General features: G+C 45.9%; 1 protein-coding gene across 16 annotated transcripts in view; it reads left to right on the top strand.

Moving 5' to 3' along the window:
* MAP3K13 (mitogen-activated protein kinase kinase kinase 13) overlaps nucleotides 1–15,345 on the top strand; it is a 140,949-nt gene that overhangs the window by 40,651 nt on the left and 84,953 nt on the right. For 14 of the 16 annotated variants that reach the window (XM_073360286.1, XM_073360288.1, XM_073360285.1 and 11 more), the window contains one exon: nucleotides 2,007–2,161. The exons of the other annotated variants lie outside the window; for them this stretch is intronic. The gene's annotated coding sequence lies outside the window, so the exon portion shown is untranslated. The remainder of the gene's footprint in view (nucleotides 1–2,006; nucleotides 2,162–15,345) is intronic. 16 annotated transcript variants of the gene reach the window in all.

Raw genomic sequence — 15,345 nt, forward strand, 5'->3', positions numbered from 1 at the left:
GTAGGATAGACTGCTGAGGTGGTACAGAGAATTCTCTCTCAGGTCCTTGCCTGGCTGGTTCTTGCTCACATGCTCAGGGTCTAACTCAGGGGGGGTGGCAAACTTTTTGGCCTGAGGGCCACATCGGGGTTCCAAAACTGTATGGAGGGCCGGGTAGGGAAGGCTGTGCCTCCCCAAACAGCCTGACCCCCGCCCCCATCTTCCCCCTCCCACTTCCCGCCCCCTGACTGCCCCCCACAGAACACCTGACCCATCTGTGGCTAGTAATACTTGGCTCTAATTTAAGTTGTTGGGCTTAATGTGTGGGTGCTAGTGGCCTGTGTTATACCAAGTAGATGATCTAGTGGTCCCTTCTGGCCTTAAACTTATTGACTGTAAGGTAGATATAATGAGCTCCTTGACTATCATTATAAGGATCAGAAAACATCTTTAATCATTCTTGTTGATGTTCTCTGAACCCTCTCCAATTTATCCGTACCCTTACTGAATTTTGGGTACCAAAACTGGATGCAGTATTCTAGCACAGAAGTTTTCAAACTTTTTTTTCTGGCGACCTAGTTGAAGAAAATTGTTGACGCCTGCGACGCAATGGAGCTGGGGATGAGGGTTTTGGGGTGTGGAAGGGGCTATGGGCTGTGGCAGAGGATTTGAGGTGCAGGGGTGAGGGCTGCGGCTGGGAATGAGAGGTTCAGGGTTGGGGGGGGGCTCTGGGTTGAGGCAGGGGGTTGGGGTGTGGGAGGGGGTCAGGGCTCTGGGCTGGGGGTGCAGGCTCTGGGGTGGTGCTGGGGATGAGGGGTTTAGGGTGCAGGAAGGGGCTCCAGGTTTGGGGGGGCTGCAGGGGATTGGGGCACTGGCTTACCTCCAGCGGCTCCCAGTCAGTGGTGCAGTGGGGCCGCCAAGGAAGCAGAAGCAGCCAGCAGCAGGTCTGGCTCCTAAGCGGAGGCGTGCAAGAGGCTCTGCGCGGCTCTTGCCTGCAGGCACCACCCACCCCCAGCTCCCATTGACTGGTTCCTGGCCAATGGGAGTGCGGAGCCAGTGGTCAGGATGGGGGCAGCGCACGGAGCACCATGGCCCTCCCACCTAGGAGCCAGACCTGCTGCTGGCCGCTTCCAGGGCGCAGCGTGGTTTCAGAACTGGTAGGGACTAGCCTGCCTTCGATGGGCAGCATTGGCGACAGGACTTTTAATGGCCCGGTTGGTGGTGCTGACCAGAGCTGCCGCCACCCAGTGCCTTACATTCCATGACCCAGTACTGGGTCACGACCCGCATTTTGAAAACCACTGTTCTAGCAGCAGTCACAACGGTTCTGAATACAAAGGTATAAACTCTCTTCTCAACTTGAGGTTTCCCTGTTTATGCATTCTGGGATAGCATTAGCTCTTTTGGCAACAACATTGCACTGGGACTTCCTGTGCAGCTGATCATTCACCATGACCCCCAAATCTTTTTCAGAGTCACTGCTTCACAGGATAGAGTGCCCCATCATGTAATTCTGGCCTACATTCTTTCTTCCTAAATGTATACATTTATATTTTAGCCATTTTGAAACACAGATTGGTGAATTGGGCTCAAGCAAACAATCACTCTGTATTAGTGACCTGTCCTCTTCATTATTTACCACCTCCCCAATTTTTGTGTCCTGTCCAACCTTACCAGTGATTATTTATATTGGACTGGAAAATGTAGAACAAAATATATTGTGGAGAACAATTCTGTGCTATCAGGTATTGGACTAGATGATCTAATAGATCTTTTCTACCTTGGACTTGTATGCTTCTACTTAAGAGTGAAAGAAGAATAGCTAATATTGGATATGCTCGCCTGTATGTAGGTAGAGTTGTAGAGCATAATTGTAGAGGCCATGTCTTCATCCTACAAGAATGAAGTTTTCCTCTTGGCATTACTGATACACTGTTTTATTTTGGACAGCTCTTAGAGACAGTTTATTCAGGTCCATTCTTGTTTAAACACAACACTGAGTTTTCTTTTATTTCTATTGGTTTTAGAGAGAAGAATCCAATATTGGACCATCTTAGACACGCTCAGTGCAGCTTCAGAGAGCAGTCTGGTTTATCTAACCTGAAGAGGAAGCATATGGACAACAAGCCAAGAGGACATGGGCTTGCAGTGCACTTGGAAAAATGATCAGGCATCAGAACTGGTTTGTATCTAACTTGTGGTAAGAATGTGAATAACTTCAACAGATATAAATTCAAAGAGCGTAATTTTCTGCAAGTGCAGTCTTTAATTACCAGGTATATCATCTTCTCCTTCTTAAATAATGGCCACCTCCCATTCCTCCTGTACATAGACATGTCTAATATGTAAATTGCATACTTGTGTTACTATGAGCTATAGTGCACCTTGCTGGGGCTCAGTTCTGATGGGACTCATTTGGTGTGGATAGGGAGGGACAAGAATTTAAAGGGTGCCCAAAGCCTATGGGTACACTTTCAACTGAAGGTTTTTGTCTGGTCTTTTCAAATATAACTTGAACTTTCTGGGCCATTTTGATCCATCACTGATCATGGATTCTCATGGGACAGCTTTGGGATGTCGTTCATTTTTCGTTTTCACTTTTCCTGGAAGCTGACTACTTTTCTCTAACCATTCTTTGTCACAGTAAGGGTATGTCTACACTACGGAATTAGGTCGAATTTATAGAAGTCGACTTTTTTAGGAAGCAGTTTTATACAGTCGATTGTGTGTGTCCCCATTAAGTTGGCGGAGTGCATCCATAGTACGGTGGCTAGCGTCAACTTTCGGAGCATTGCACTGTAGGTAGCTATCCTATAGTTCCCGCAGTCTCCGCTGCCCATTGGAATTCTGGGTTAAGCTCCCAATGCCTGATGGGACCAAAACTTTGTCGCGGGTGGTTTTGGGTACATGTCGTCAGTCGCCCCTCCCTCCGTGAAAGCAACAGCAGACAATCATTTCGTGCCTTTTTTTCATGCGGATGCCATACTGCTTTCAGCAGACGGTGCAGTAGGACTGCTAACTGTCATTGAACCACCGCATCTGCTGCAACTCTGCTCTCCTGGTCCCATGAATCCACCTCGCAGGTCCTCTATATGACCGTCGTCATCCACCGCTTCTGCTGCAACTCTGCTCTCCTGCTCTTGTCTTGATAGCAAATTTCTCCATATTGGATGTCATGGGCTCCCGCTTCTGCTGCAACTCTGCTCTCCTGAATCCACCTCGCAGGTCCTCTCATCGTTCTCTATAAATATCTACTCTCGTGGCATCCGTCGTCAGCCACTACTTCCGCTGCAACTCTGCTCTCCTGCAGACACCATCTCGTGGCAAGCATGGAGCCCGCTCAGATCATCGCGGCAATTATGAGCATTGTAAACACCTCGTGCATTATCCTGCAGTATGTTCAGAACCAGAACCTGCAAAGGCAGGCGAGGAGGCGACAGCAGCGCGGTGACAAGAGCGATGAGGACATGGACATAGACTTCTCTCAAAGTACGGGCCCTGGCAATTTGGACATCGTGGTGGCAATGGGGCAGGCTCATGCCGTGGAATGCCGATTTGGGGCCCGGAAAACAAGCACAGACTGGTGGGACCGCATAGTGTTGCAGGTCTGGGATGATTCCCAGTGGCTGCAAAACTTTCGCATGCGTAAGGGCACTTTCATGGAACTTTGTGACTCGCTTTCCTCTGCCCTGAAGCGCAAGAATACCAAGATGAAAGCCGCCCTCACAGTTCACAAGCGAGTGGCGATAGCCCTCTGGAAGCTTGCAACGCCCGACAGCTACCGGTCAGTTGGGAATCAATTTGGAGTGGACAAATCTACTGTGGGGGCTGCTGAGATCCAAGTAGCCAGCAGAATCACTGAGCTGCTGCTATCAAGGGTAGTAACTCTGGGAAATGTGCAGGTCATAGTGAATGGTTTTGCTGTAATGGGATTCCCTAACTGTGGTAGGGCAATAGACAGAACGCATATCCCTATCTTGGGACCGGACCACCTTGGCAGCCAGAACGTAAACCGCAAGGGGTACTTTTCAATGGTGCTGCAAGCACTGGTGGATCACAAGGGACGTTTCACCAACATCAACGTGGGATGGCCAGGAAAGGTACATGACGCTTGCATCTTCAGGAACTCTGGTCTGTCTGAACAGCTGCAACAAGGGACTTACTTACCAGACCAGAAAATAACCGTTGGGGATGTTGAAATTCCTATAGTTATCCTTGGGGACCCAGCCTACCCCTTAATGCCATGGCTCATGAAGCCATACACAGGCACCCTAGAGAGTAGTCAGAAGCTGTTCAGCTATAGGCTGAGCAAGTGCAGAATGGTGGTAGAATGTACATTTGGAAGTTTAAAAGTGCGCTGGTGCAGTTTATTGACTCGGTTAGACATCAGCGAAACCAATATTCCCATTGTTATTGCTGCTTGCTGTGTGCTTCATGATCTCTGTGAGAGTAAGGGGGAGACGTTTATGGTGGGGTGGGAGGTTGAGGCAAGTCGCCTGGCCGCTGATTACGCGCAGCCATACACCACGGTGATTAGAAGAGCACAGCAGGGTACACTGCGAATCAGAGAAACTTTTGAAAACCAGTTTCATGACTGGCCAGGCTATGGTGTGACAGTTCTGTTTGTTTCTCCTTGATGAAAACCCGCCCCCTTGGTTCATTCTACTTCCTTGTAAGCCAACTGCCTTCCCCCCTCGATCACCGCTTGCAGAGGCAATAAAATCATTGTTGTTTCAAATTCATGCATTCTCTATTAATTCATCACACCAATAGGGGGATAACTGCCAAGGTAGCCTGGGAGGGGTGGGGGAGGAAGGAACCGGGTGGGGTAGTGGAGGAGGGAAGGACAAGGCCACACTGCACTTCAAAACTTATTGAATGCCAGCCTTCTGTTGCTTGGGCAGTCTTCTGGGGTGGAGTGGTTGGGTGCCCAGAGGGCCCCCGCCACATTCTTGGGCATCTGGGTGAGGAGGGCGGGCGGTTACACAGGGGCTGCAGTGGCAGTCTATGCTCCTGGTGCCTTTTCTGCAGCTCAACCATACGCCGGAGCATATCAGTTTGATTCTCCAGTGGCCAAACAGGAAATGAAATTCTAAAGTCCCCGGGGCTTTCCTGTCTACCTGGTTAGAGCATCTGAGTTGAGAGTGCTGTCCAGAGTGGTCCCAATGAAGCACTCTGGGATAGCTCCCAGAGGCCAATACCGTCGAATTGCATTCATACTACCCCAAATTCGACCCGGCGATGTTGATTTCAGCGCTAATCCCCTCATCAGGGAGGAGTACAGAAATCGATTTTAAGAGCCCTTTAAGTCAACAAAAATGGCTTCATCATGTGGACGGGTGCAGGGTTAAATTGATCTAACGCTGCTAAATTCAACCTAAGCTTGTAGCGTAGATCAGGGCTAAGTCATAAGAACAAATAGTCATGCCTTTTTAACTTCAGAAATATGGTTACTGGTGAAGAGGACTCTGAATCTTCAGCTAGTGTAGAATATAGTGGCTCATTTCTTGAGATGAGCAAATAACACCAGTGCTCTGTGATTTACATTGGCTATTTGTTTCTGGAGCAGCTCAAGGTGTTTGTTTATAATCTGTAAAGTCCTAAATGGCCTCATATGCAATTACTGGAGAGAGCTGTTCTGCCACAGGTATTGAGATCTTCTGGGTCATTCTGGCTGTCTGTTTCAGAGTTGAAGCATGCCACAGCCAGTGGAAATGCATTGTCCTAGTCACATGGAAAGAGAAAATGCAACGGATGTGGATTTATTAGGCTGCAGCTTTATTTCTTAACTCATCTGGGAACTAAATGGCAATAGTTTGTACAGTGATTCCTTCCTTAATCATTTCTACCTGGTGGAGAGCTGCCGTCAGCCCCCCATTCCTCCACAGCTAGTCCTAGCCTGGTGCTGATACCCCAGCACCTTCCTCTCATATAAGGGTTAAGGGGCTGAGGAAATGGGGTTATCTCCTCACTGTGCCAGACATTAGGAACCCCAATCCCGTTCCCCAGCTTCTTTAGGAGATGCATTCCTCCTAAGTTCCTTTCCAATTCATCAAGGAACTGGACTATCTACGGAACGTGAACTTCCACTGGATGCCTGTCACCTGGTAAATTGCAACAACTTGAACCTTACATCCTGACCTACCCCACCGAGTCCCTGAGCTGCTGTGGGGAAGGCGAAACCAAAAATAAACAAACCCACCCTGTGCTGGCCAGACTGGTGGTGAGGGAAAAATTTCTTCCCAGTCCCCAAAGAGGCGATTAATGCAATAGCTCAGCGGTTCTCCAACTGTGGGTCAGGACCCCAAAGTGGGTCATGACCTGTTTTAATGGGGTTGCTGGGGTGGCATTAGACTTGCTGGGATGGAAGTCGAAGCTTGAGCCCCATTGCCCAGGGCCAAAGCCCAAGCCTGAGGGCTTTAGCCCTGAGTGGTGGGGCACAGGTTACAGGCCCTCTGCCTGGGGCTGAAGCCCTTGGGCTTTGGATTTGTTCCCCCATATCTGAGGTGGTGGGGCTCTGGCTTTGGCGGGACTCAGGCGGGCTCAGGCTTCGGTCCCCCATCCTGGGGTTGTCTAGTAATTTTTGTTTTTAGAAGGGGGTGGTGTGCAATTAAGTTTGAGATCTCCTGCAATCCTTGCAACATACCAGAAAACCTGGTCCTATTGCTAATCCCAGGAACAGGACGGCGGGAGACACTAATGGGGTTTGAGAGCAGGCTCAGTCTGGAGGGACAGAGTTTTTATATATCCTTCCATATATGTGCAGGGCCAATGGGTTACTTGATTCCCACTGGCCTGTCCATTAGCTCAGGTGATGCCTTCCCTTCCCTTCCTCCCTCCCTCCCCCCAGTCACTCTCTTCACCATCTGAGGGAAAAGAGACCCTTAAAGGAATCACTTCCCTTTTTTCCCCACCAGTCCAGACAAAGCTCCCCACCTTGAGTTTCTGCAGGTTGAATGGTCTGTGGAGGGCCTGCGGTGTATCTGGAACTTCCTGCCTCTAGCATTCCCGTTTGGTAAACTTCAGGTGTGATGTGAGGCCTATTTGTTTGGCTACGCTAGTGGCTCATTTCTTTATGGGTGGGGGTATTTATTAGCAAGCAGATTTACAATTGTTTTTCTGGATGTAAGAGGCCACGATGATGTGGTTGTGGGCATCAGTGAGTGCCTGAATATGCTATATCTGAACATTCGTTTGAATGCTCTTGTACTATTGGTTGACTGCAAATTAAATTTGCAAGGTGATGGCTAAACGTGGGAATCCCTTTTGCGCGCAACAACAAATGGATCAATTATTACTTAATCTGTAAAACTTCTTTACAGTGACAATATTGTGATCATTTCATGTCTGACACACTGGAACAGATTACCAACTGATGGGATAAATACTCCATCACTTATAACTTTTAAATCAAGACTGACCGTCTTTTATAAAGACGTCACATAGTGCAATCACAAATTGTGCTCAATGCAGGAATCACTGGGTGAAATTCTCTGGCCTGTGGTTAGCAGGAGGTCAGACTAGATGATGTTAATGGCTTCTTCTGACCTTAAAATCTGTTAATTGGCTTTTGTCTTGTTGGTCTGCAGATTGAATCTGTGTAGTCTGCTTTTGGTTTTGGCATTTGGAATAAGTAGTTTTGCTCTCTGTCTCTTTTCCCAAAGGAAAGAAGAATTCTATAGTCTAAAATTTTTCAGATGTGCCTGCATGTGCCTCTGGTATTTCGGAATACATATGTGGTCTTCAGCATCTCTGCAATACTATATGTAGATTAGGTAATGATATTGTATAAGTGTATCTAGCTGTTGCTAGATCATAGCAGTAGTCTTTACTGTTTAGCTTTGTCTATTTTATATTCTGAAAACTAAATAAAATAATTGTTTAAAATAAATGAAAATAAATAGCAACTTTACCTAAGCATTTGTGTAGCAATACATCTTTATCTGGTGACATCTGATTCTATTGTCAGTTCCCAATTTTTAAAGTAGGAGATACTTGATATATATAGCAATAGAATAACACCGGTTTGATTATTATACAAAATATTTGAGTTTTAATTGCTTTAGGTAACAGACTTGTTTTATTCAACCAAATGGAGAACAGGTTAACTTCAAAAGTACAGATTTTTGAAAGAGTACTTCATGATTACCCAATTTCTGTCTGCTTGAAGTTCCATTATAAATCATTCAATTTTATTAAAGGGAGGTTAGCCATCTAGCAATTTGAATTGCAGGCACAGGTTCCTTGCAGATGTTGTAGAAAGGAAATGTGTATACTTTAGGAATGAAGAACAGGGGAATGCTTTCATGAGAGCCAGGCATCACCGTTTTCTGTACATATGTTCATTGAAATGTCTCCTGTCCTTGTCTTTTAATTGTGAGTTATTATCTAAACAGTTTTACTGTTTTGGTTAGTGCTCAGGAATCAGCATAATATGGAAAACTTCCATTTCTTCTGGGAATCGGTCTGCAAAATGGTTTTACTAATAAATATTCTCATTTAAATTTCAACATGAAATTCTTGAGGAAATGTTACTTCATGAAGAGAATACTATTCCTTTCATTTAGCATTCTGTAATTAATTAAGGTTTGTGGTTAAGGTGGAATCTTTTCACAGGGGAATTAGAATTGCTTTTTGAGTTGAAACTGACTTTATCCTGGTGAAAGCAATCAGGTATTCAAATGAGAGGCCCAGACCTACACAAAACTGGTCTTCGTTTGTTCATCTGTCCAATGTTACTTTCATTCATCCACGATGGTTTCATGTCTTAATATTTTCAGTTAGTAGAGCATGTGCTTCTTGAGTACCTAGAGGAAGAAATTGAACTGGATCCACCAGTGCTGATGGTTCCAGTGGGCACATCCTCTTCCTCAGCTGATGAAGCAATTGCTCCATTATTTCCATCACTGCTTGACAACTACAGGCAATGCCAGGAGCATTTGCAGAGGGTGGTGACTGAACTCCAGATCCCTCTTGAAGAGGCACGTGACATGCAAAATAGACTTCTGGACACCCAGTGAACGAGGCCATTTTGGAACTTGCCAGGACAATGTGGCATACCCCTGTCTCCTGTGCCCCCACCCCAAAAGGGCTGAACAATGTTACTTCATACTAACTAAATGGGCAGAGTTCCTTTTTATCCCTGTTGCATTTTGGGGTTCAACCCAGACCAGTGAGGGGTTGTGTCACTGCCTGCCTAGCAACTCTCGGTGCCTTAAATGCTATGTTGCTGTGTCTCACAGTCCAGACATCAACAGCCAGGCTACAAACATGCAGATCACACTTGGCTTCCACCACCCAGTTACTGTTCGCAGAGTGACACCAACACCCACCCCCCAGCCCCAAAATTCCCCAATACCATCTCCCTGCAATGTCCAGCCCACTCCTGGAACACTCTCATAGAAGTTATTAAGTTTCCGGCTCCTTTAAAGAGATGGAAACAGCAGCTTGTTATCTTGACTGGAGTTAACAATCACTTCAGTTCAATCAAAGCACTTAGTTGGTTTAGATAAAAAGTAAAACAAGGTTATTTAAGCAAAAAGAGAGAGGCTTTAAGTGAGTTCAAGTATATGGGATAAAGATCAGAAGGTTTATAAACAACCCAAAGTAAAAATATTCTTTATAATGGCTAAGGCCTAACTTATCAAGCTGTTGGCTTTGTTCAAGGTAGTTTCCTCACCAGTCTTCCTTTTCCAGCAGTGGCTGACTAGCTCTTAGGGTCCTCACAGAGTCCAAGTCGCTGGTTTTGCTTGTCTCCTTGGGTGAAGGATAACTTTGGGGTTCTCTGCCCTCTCTTTATAGTCCAGTAAACCTTTGAAAAGTATCACTCTCAAAGTTCATTGACCCTGCTTCAAGTGACAGGAAGTCTTCCTGGGGGTGCAGTGTCCATCCCTCATTGAGATTAAGTGATCACATTTTTTCTGCTTGTTCTCCTGATGACTTTGTTTGCCTGTCATGCAAATGTACTTTTCTTTGTCTTTGGTCACACCTTGCTCAATTTACATGGGGGACACATTCAAACAGGCAGAACCTCATTCCTTTATCTGGAAAAAACTTGTTTATAATTTTCCCTTGACATGCCTGGTTTAACACATTTTAGTCATAATTCCAGCATAACTGTATCATCCTTTGTGGGCTGACCATACATACATCATGCAAGAATATCCGTGATCAAGGACTTACCAGTTTTCCAGCAGCACATTACATGACACCTTTTAGATGCAGATTATAACAGTAGTGAGTTGGGGTACATTGATCTGGTTGGACTAGGTGGAACTCACTGCTAGATACCTTGGGAGAGCCCTTTGCCTTCTGGCATAGGGATGTTCTTAAGGTCATACCCACCCAGCATTCAACTCCTTAGTAGTGCAGGGACCCATGGAGAGATCCAGGCTACAACACCCTAAATCAGCTTCAGCTGAAAAAGACACTAAATGCCTTGACCTTTTGGGAAGAAGGTATTTTCATCAACCAGCCTCCTATTCAAAATTGTTAACTACCAAGCCCTGTAAGCAAAATACTATTTCACAAATTATTCTAAATAGGTAGAATTCAAAGACAAACTTCCCTAGGCAGACAGGGCTCAATTTCAAGCCCTCATCAATGAGAGCAGACTGGTGGCTAAAAATTAGCTCCAAGCAGCCGTGGATGCAGCTGGCGCACTGCATCTAGAATTATTGCCAGAGTTGTCCTCATGAGGTGAGAATCCTGGCTTCACTCTTTGGCGTTCTCTAGGGAGGTCCAAAATATCATCTATGACTTGCCCTTTGGTCTAATTGCTTGATTGAGACGACTGATCACTCACTACTCTTGCTTAAAGACTCCAGGACAGCCCTCCACACCCTGGGCATCTACAGCCTGGCCCCGAAGAGAGAACCTCACAAACAAGCTTATAAATCCAGGCCCTCTCCCTCAACCATTTTACCATCGGTGCCCTTACAAACCACCAGACAAATATCAAAGGGTGCAAAGACTCAGATATGTGGCTTCCTCACTTCAGCTGTCACCACTCAACAGGGCACTCAAGAACTGCATACCTGAATTAGATGCCCTTCTATACTGTCCCCCTAACTTTTGATGGCTGCCTCACCTACTTTGCCCACAAGTGAAGGGCAGTAACAGACATGTGGGTGCTAGAGATCATCCACTCTGGCTAGCTGATTGAGTTTTGCACATCCCCGTCACAAGCCCCCTTCCCCACCTCTCTTCAGGGACCACTCTCATACGGAGATTCTATATCAGGAAGTGGGCTCTTGTCTTCAGGAAGGGGCTATAGAAGTGCCACCTCAACACCAAGGAGAAGAGTTCTACTCTCCATAGCTTTTAGTACCACAGAAGGATGGAGACTTATTCTTGATCTACAGCAGCTGAATGTCTTTATTTGAAAATCAAAATTCTGCATGATCACATTGGCATTGATAATCCCCTCCCTGGGGGAAGGCAAATGGTTCATGGAACTCAACATTAAAGATGCTTGCTTTCATGTGGACATTCACCCATCTCCCAGAAACCTCCTCAGATTCCTGAGAGGAGCACTACCAGTTCAGAGTGCTCCCTCTTGGACTGACAAGAGCACCCAGTGGTGGCGGCCCAGATGAAATGAAATGGCTACACCATCTTACTGTATCTGGATGAGTGGTTCCTGATGGGTGGATCTAGCAAGGAGGTCCAGTCGTTGACATGATTCTTGCTTTGTCTTCTGGCATCCTTAAGTGTCTGTGTAAACAATGAAATGTCCACTTTGGCTCCTGTGAAAACCATAAACTTTATTGGAGCAACCCTGGACTCAACCTCAGTGAAGGCCCACCATCCTATGAACAGATTTCAGACCACGGACAGACTGATAAGACCGTTCACTATCAGACCCTGCACCACAGTCAGGGACTGTCTTTACCTACTAGGCCACAAGGCTGGATGTACCTGTGTAACACTATTTGCTGGGCTTCACCGCTGTTACTTGCAGCCCTGGCTCTAATCTGTTTACTCACCGGACAGAGACAGCATGAATACCAAAGTGACAGTCCCTCTCAAGGTCACAGCTTCTCTTGTATGACTGACGAACTCGGGAGATGTGCGTGCAGGAGTGCCTTTCCTTCCACCTACACCTGATGCGACCATAATCACAGATGCATTCCTGAAAAGATGGGGAGCCCACATGGACCGTCGCACTGCGCAAGGCACATGGTCTCCTTGGGAGGCCAGAATGCATATCAGTTTCCTGAAGCTGAGCGTAGTCTGCCTAGGATGCATTGCATTCCTTCCACTGTTTTGTCATATCCAGAGAATGTCAGATAATGTGATGAAAGTATTCTACGTAAACAAGGCGGCGCAAAATCTCTTCCTCTCTGTACAGAGTCACGGAGTTTATGGAACTGGTGCATAAGCAACCGCATCATGCGCTCAGCAACATACCTGTCAGGTGCACAGAATTCTCTGGCCAACAATCTCAGCAGGCATTTCTCCACAGACCCCGAATTGGAGATACATAGCTCTCTTCTGAACGATATCTTCACCCAGTGGGGAATGGTGTCTTGGGATCTGTTCGCCTCACAGACGAAAAAGAAATGTTGTCTATGCTGTTCTAGAGCAGGACTTCCGGGGTGATGCCCTTCTGTTATGCCGTACAGACCATCTGATACATAGTTTTTCTCTCCTCCCTCCTGTTTCCCCCCTGCTTCCTCAGGTTCTTGAAAAATTCTTCATAACAGAGCCCAGGTCATTTTGATTGCACCCAGGTGGCCCAGACTATTCTGGTTTCTAGATCTCCTCCAGACATCAGCCCATCCTCCTATCAGTATCTGACCCTTTCTAGATCTGTTAACTCAGGAGACCTGCAGGATCGGACATCCCAATCCAGACCCTCCTCATCTCACAGTATTTGGATGGGTGTCAGACCTAGAGCTTTCATGTGCAGAACCCATTTGAACTGTTCTCAATCACAACAGAAAACGCTCCACCATATAATGCTATCTAGCTACATGGAGGTGTCATAAACATAGAGATAAGGATAATATAAAATCCCTTCTGGGAAGCTGTTCTAAATCACTTTACCTGTAAGGGGTTAAGAAGCTCAAATAACCTAGTTAGCACCTGACCAGACAGGCCAATGAGGAAAGAAGATACTTTCAAATCGGGGCGGGGGGAGGGTTTTTGTGTGCTCTCTTTGTTTCTCTCTCTCTCTCTCTGTCCAGAGAGGGAGACCAGGCAGGTGAAACATCTCCTGAAAACATAATTGAAACGATCCATCTAAGGTTACAAAAATTGTAAGTAAGGGCAAGGAAATGCGTTAGATTATCTTTTTGGTCTAGCTTGTGAATTTTCCCTATGCTAAGAGGTAGTTTCATTCCTGTTTTGTAACTGGGAAGCAGAGTCAGAGGGGAATCCTCTGTGTTTTAAATCTTTTTATTTACCCTGTAAAGTTACCTTCCATCCTGATTTTGCAGGTGTGATTCTCTTCCTTAATTTTATAAATAAAATTCTTCTTTTAAGAATCTGGTTGATTTTCAGTGTCTTAAAAACCAAAGGGTTTGGTCTGTGTTCACATTGTAACCAATTGGTTAGTGTATTATTCTCAAGCCTCTCCAGGAAAGGGGGTGAAGGGGCTTGGGGGGATATTTTGGGGTAATAGGAACTCCAAGTGACCCTTTCCTGAATTTTTGTGTGAATCACTTGGTGGTGGCAGCAATACCATCCAAGGACAAGGAAAGGAATTTGTGCCTTGGGGAAGTTTTTAACCTAAGCTGGTAAAATATAAGTTTAGGGGGTGTGACGTTATTGACTTGAACTGGGACCATATAGATCATTGTTGCAACCAAGGTCCTGTAGTGGCACCAAATCTTATATAAAGGGGGTCAAATGAGGTGTCCAAGACAAGGTTATGGTTTGCTGGTTATGATTATGCTATCTGTATATGTGTATCATTTTTATAGTTGAAGTTATGAATATTGGCTCTATAATGTCTGTATTTCAAACTTATGCTATGCTTCTGGGTGACACCCCAGACAAGTTGGTGTCAGCTCTGCCTTGCCTGCTTGATGGCCCATTAAGGACCATCAGCCATACAACTGACCCATTGAGAGAAGGCAGACATGCCTTGGGACTCAGCAAGGTATGCAGGAACATGCCTATGGACAGAACTCTGAGGTTTTTCCAGGCCATGTGATGGACAGCTTGTCTTTGGACAGACCACATGGCAAGAGAATATAAAAAACTGCTGCAGCTCCTCCATCTTGTCTTCAATCCTGCTTCATACTTCTGGAGGAACTTTGCTACACTGAAGCTTTGAACCAAGGACTGAAAGACCCATCCCAGCTGTGGATGTTCTCCAGAGACTTGATTTGAACCTGCAGTTTATTCTATCACTGCTGCAAGCCTGAACCAAGAACTTTGCCATTGCTGTATGTCACTGATTCCATTTCACCAATTCTAACTCTCTTCTATATTTCTTTCCTTTTATGAATAAACCTTTAGATTTTAGATTCTAAAGGATTGGCAACAGTGTGATTTGTGGATAAGTTCTGATTTGTATATTGACCTGGGTGTGGGGCTTGGTCCTTTGGGATCGAGAGAACCTTTTTTCTTTTACCGGGGTATTTGGTTTTCATAATCATTTGTCCCCATAACGAGTGGCACTGGTGGTGATACTGGGAAACTGGAGTGTCTAAGGGAATTGCTTGTGTGACTTGTGGTTAGCCAGTGGGGTAAAACCAAAGTCTTCTCTGTTTGGCTGGTTTGGTTTGCCTTGGTGTGCATAGAAACCCCAGCCTTGGGCTGTAACTGCCCTGCTTGAAGCAATTTGTCCTGAATTGGCACTCTCAGTTGGGTCCCCCCAGAACCAGCCTTGTTACAGGGGGTCTTTCATGCGGGTCCCCACATCTCTACCCCAGAGTTCAGAGTGGGGAGGGAACCCTGACAAGGTGTTTCTGTAGAGCCAGTTATCCTTAGAATCAACAGGCATCCCTGCTATTTTAGACCATCTCCCATCCCTCAAAATGTCAAGACTTTCCATCAACTTGCTGCAGGTCCACCTAGCAGAAATCAGTGCCTTCCTTCTCCAATAGAAGGCCACTCTCTCTCTTTATTCACCCTACCATAGTTCAGTTCCTGAAAGGTCTTGTTAGGACCTTTCCACCAGTGGTGAAACCCACACCACAATGGGACCTCAACCTGGAACTCTCAGTACTTACTGGAATATGTTTCAACTGATAGGACATGGACCATGTAACCATCTATTCATGAAGGTCCACTTTTTAGTCACCTTCAGATTGGGTAGTGGGTGAGTGAACTGGGAGCACTCATGGTTGACCTGCTATGCAGTATATTTCATAAGGAGAAGGTTCCCTTTGTCTTCTCCCAAAATTCACCCCC

This window comes from Lepidochelys kempii, chromosome 9, assembly GCF_965140265.1.
Source record: "Lepidochelys kempii isolate rLepKem1 chromosome 9, rLepKem1.hap2, whole genome shotgun sequence".
Taxonomy (NCBI): domain Eukaryota; kingdom Metazoa; phylum Chordata; order Testudines; family Cheloniidae; genus Lepidochelys; species Lepidochelys kempii.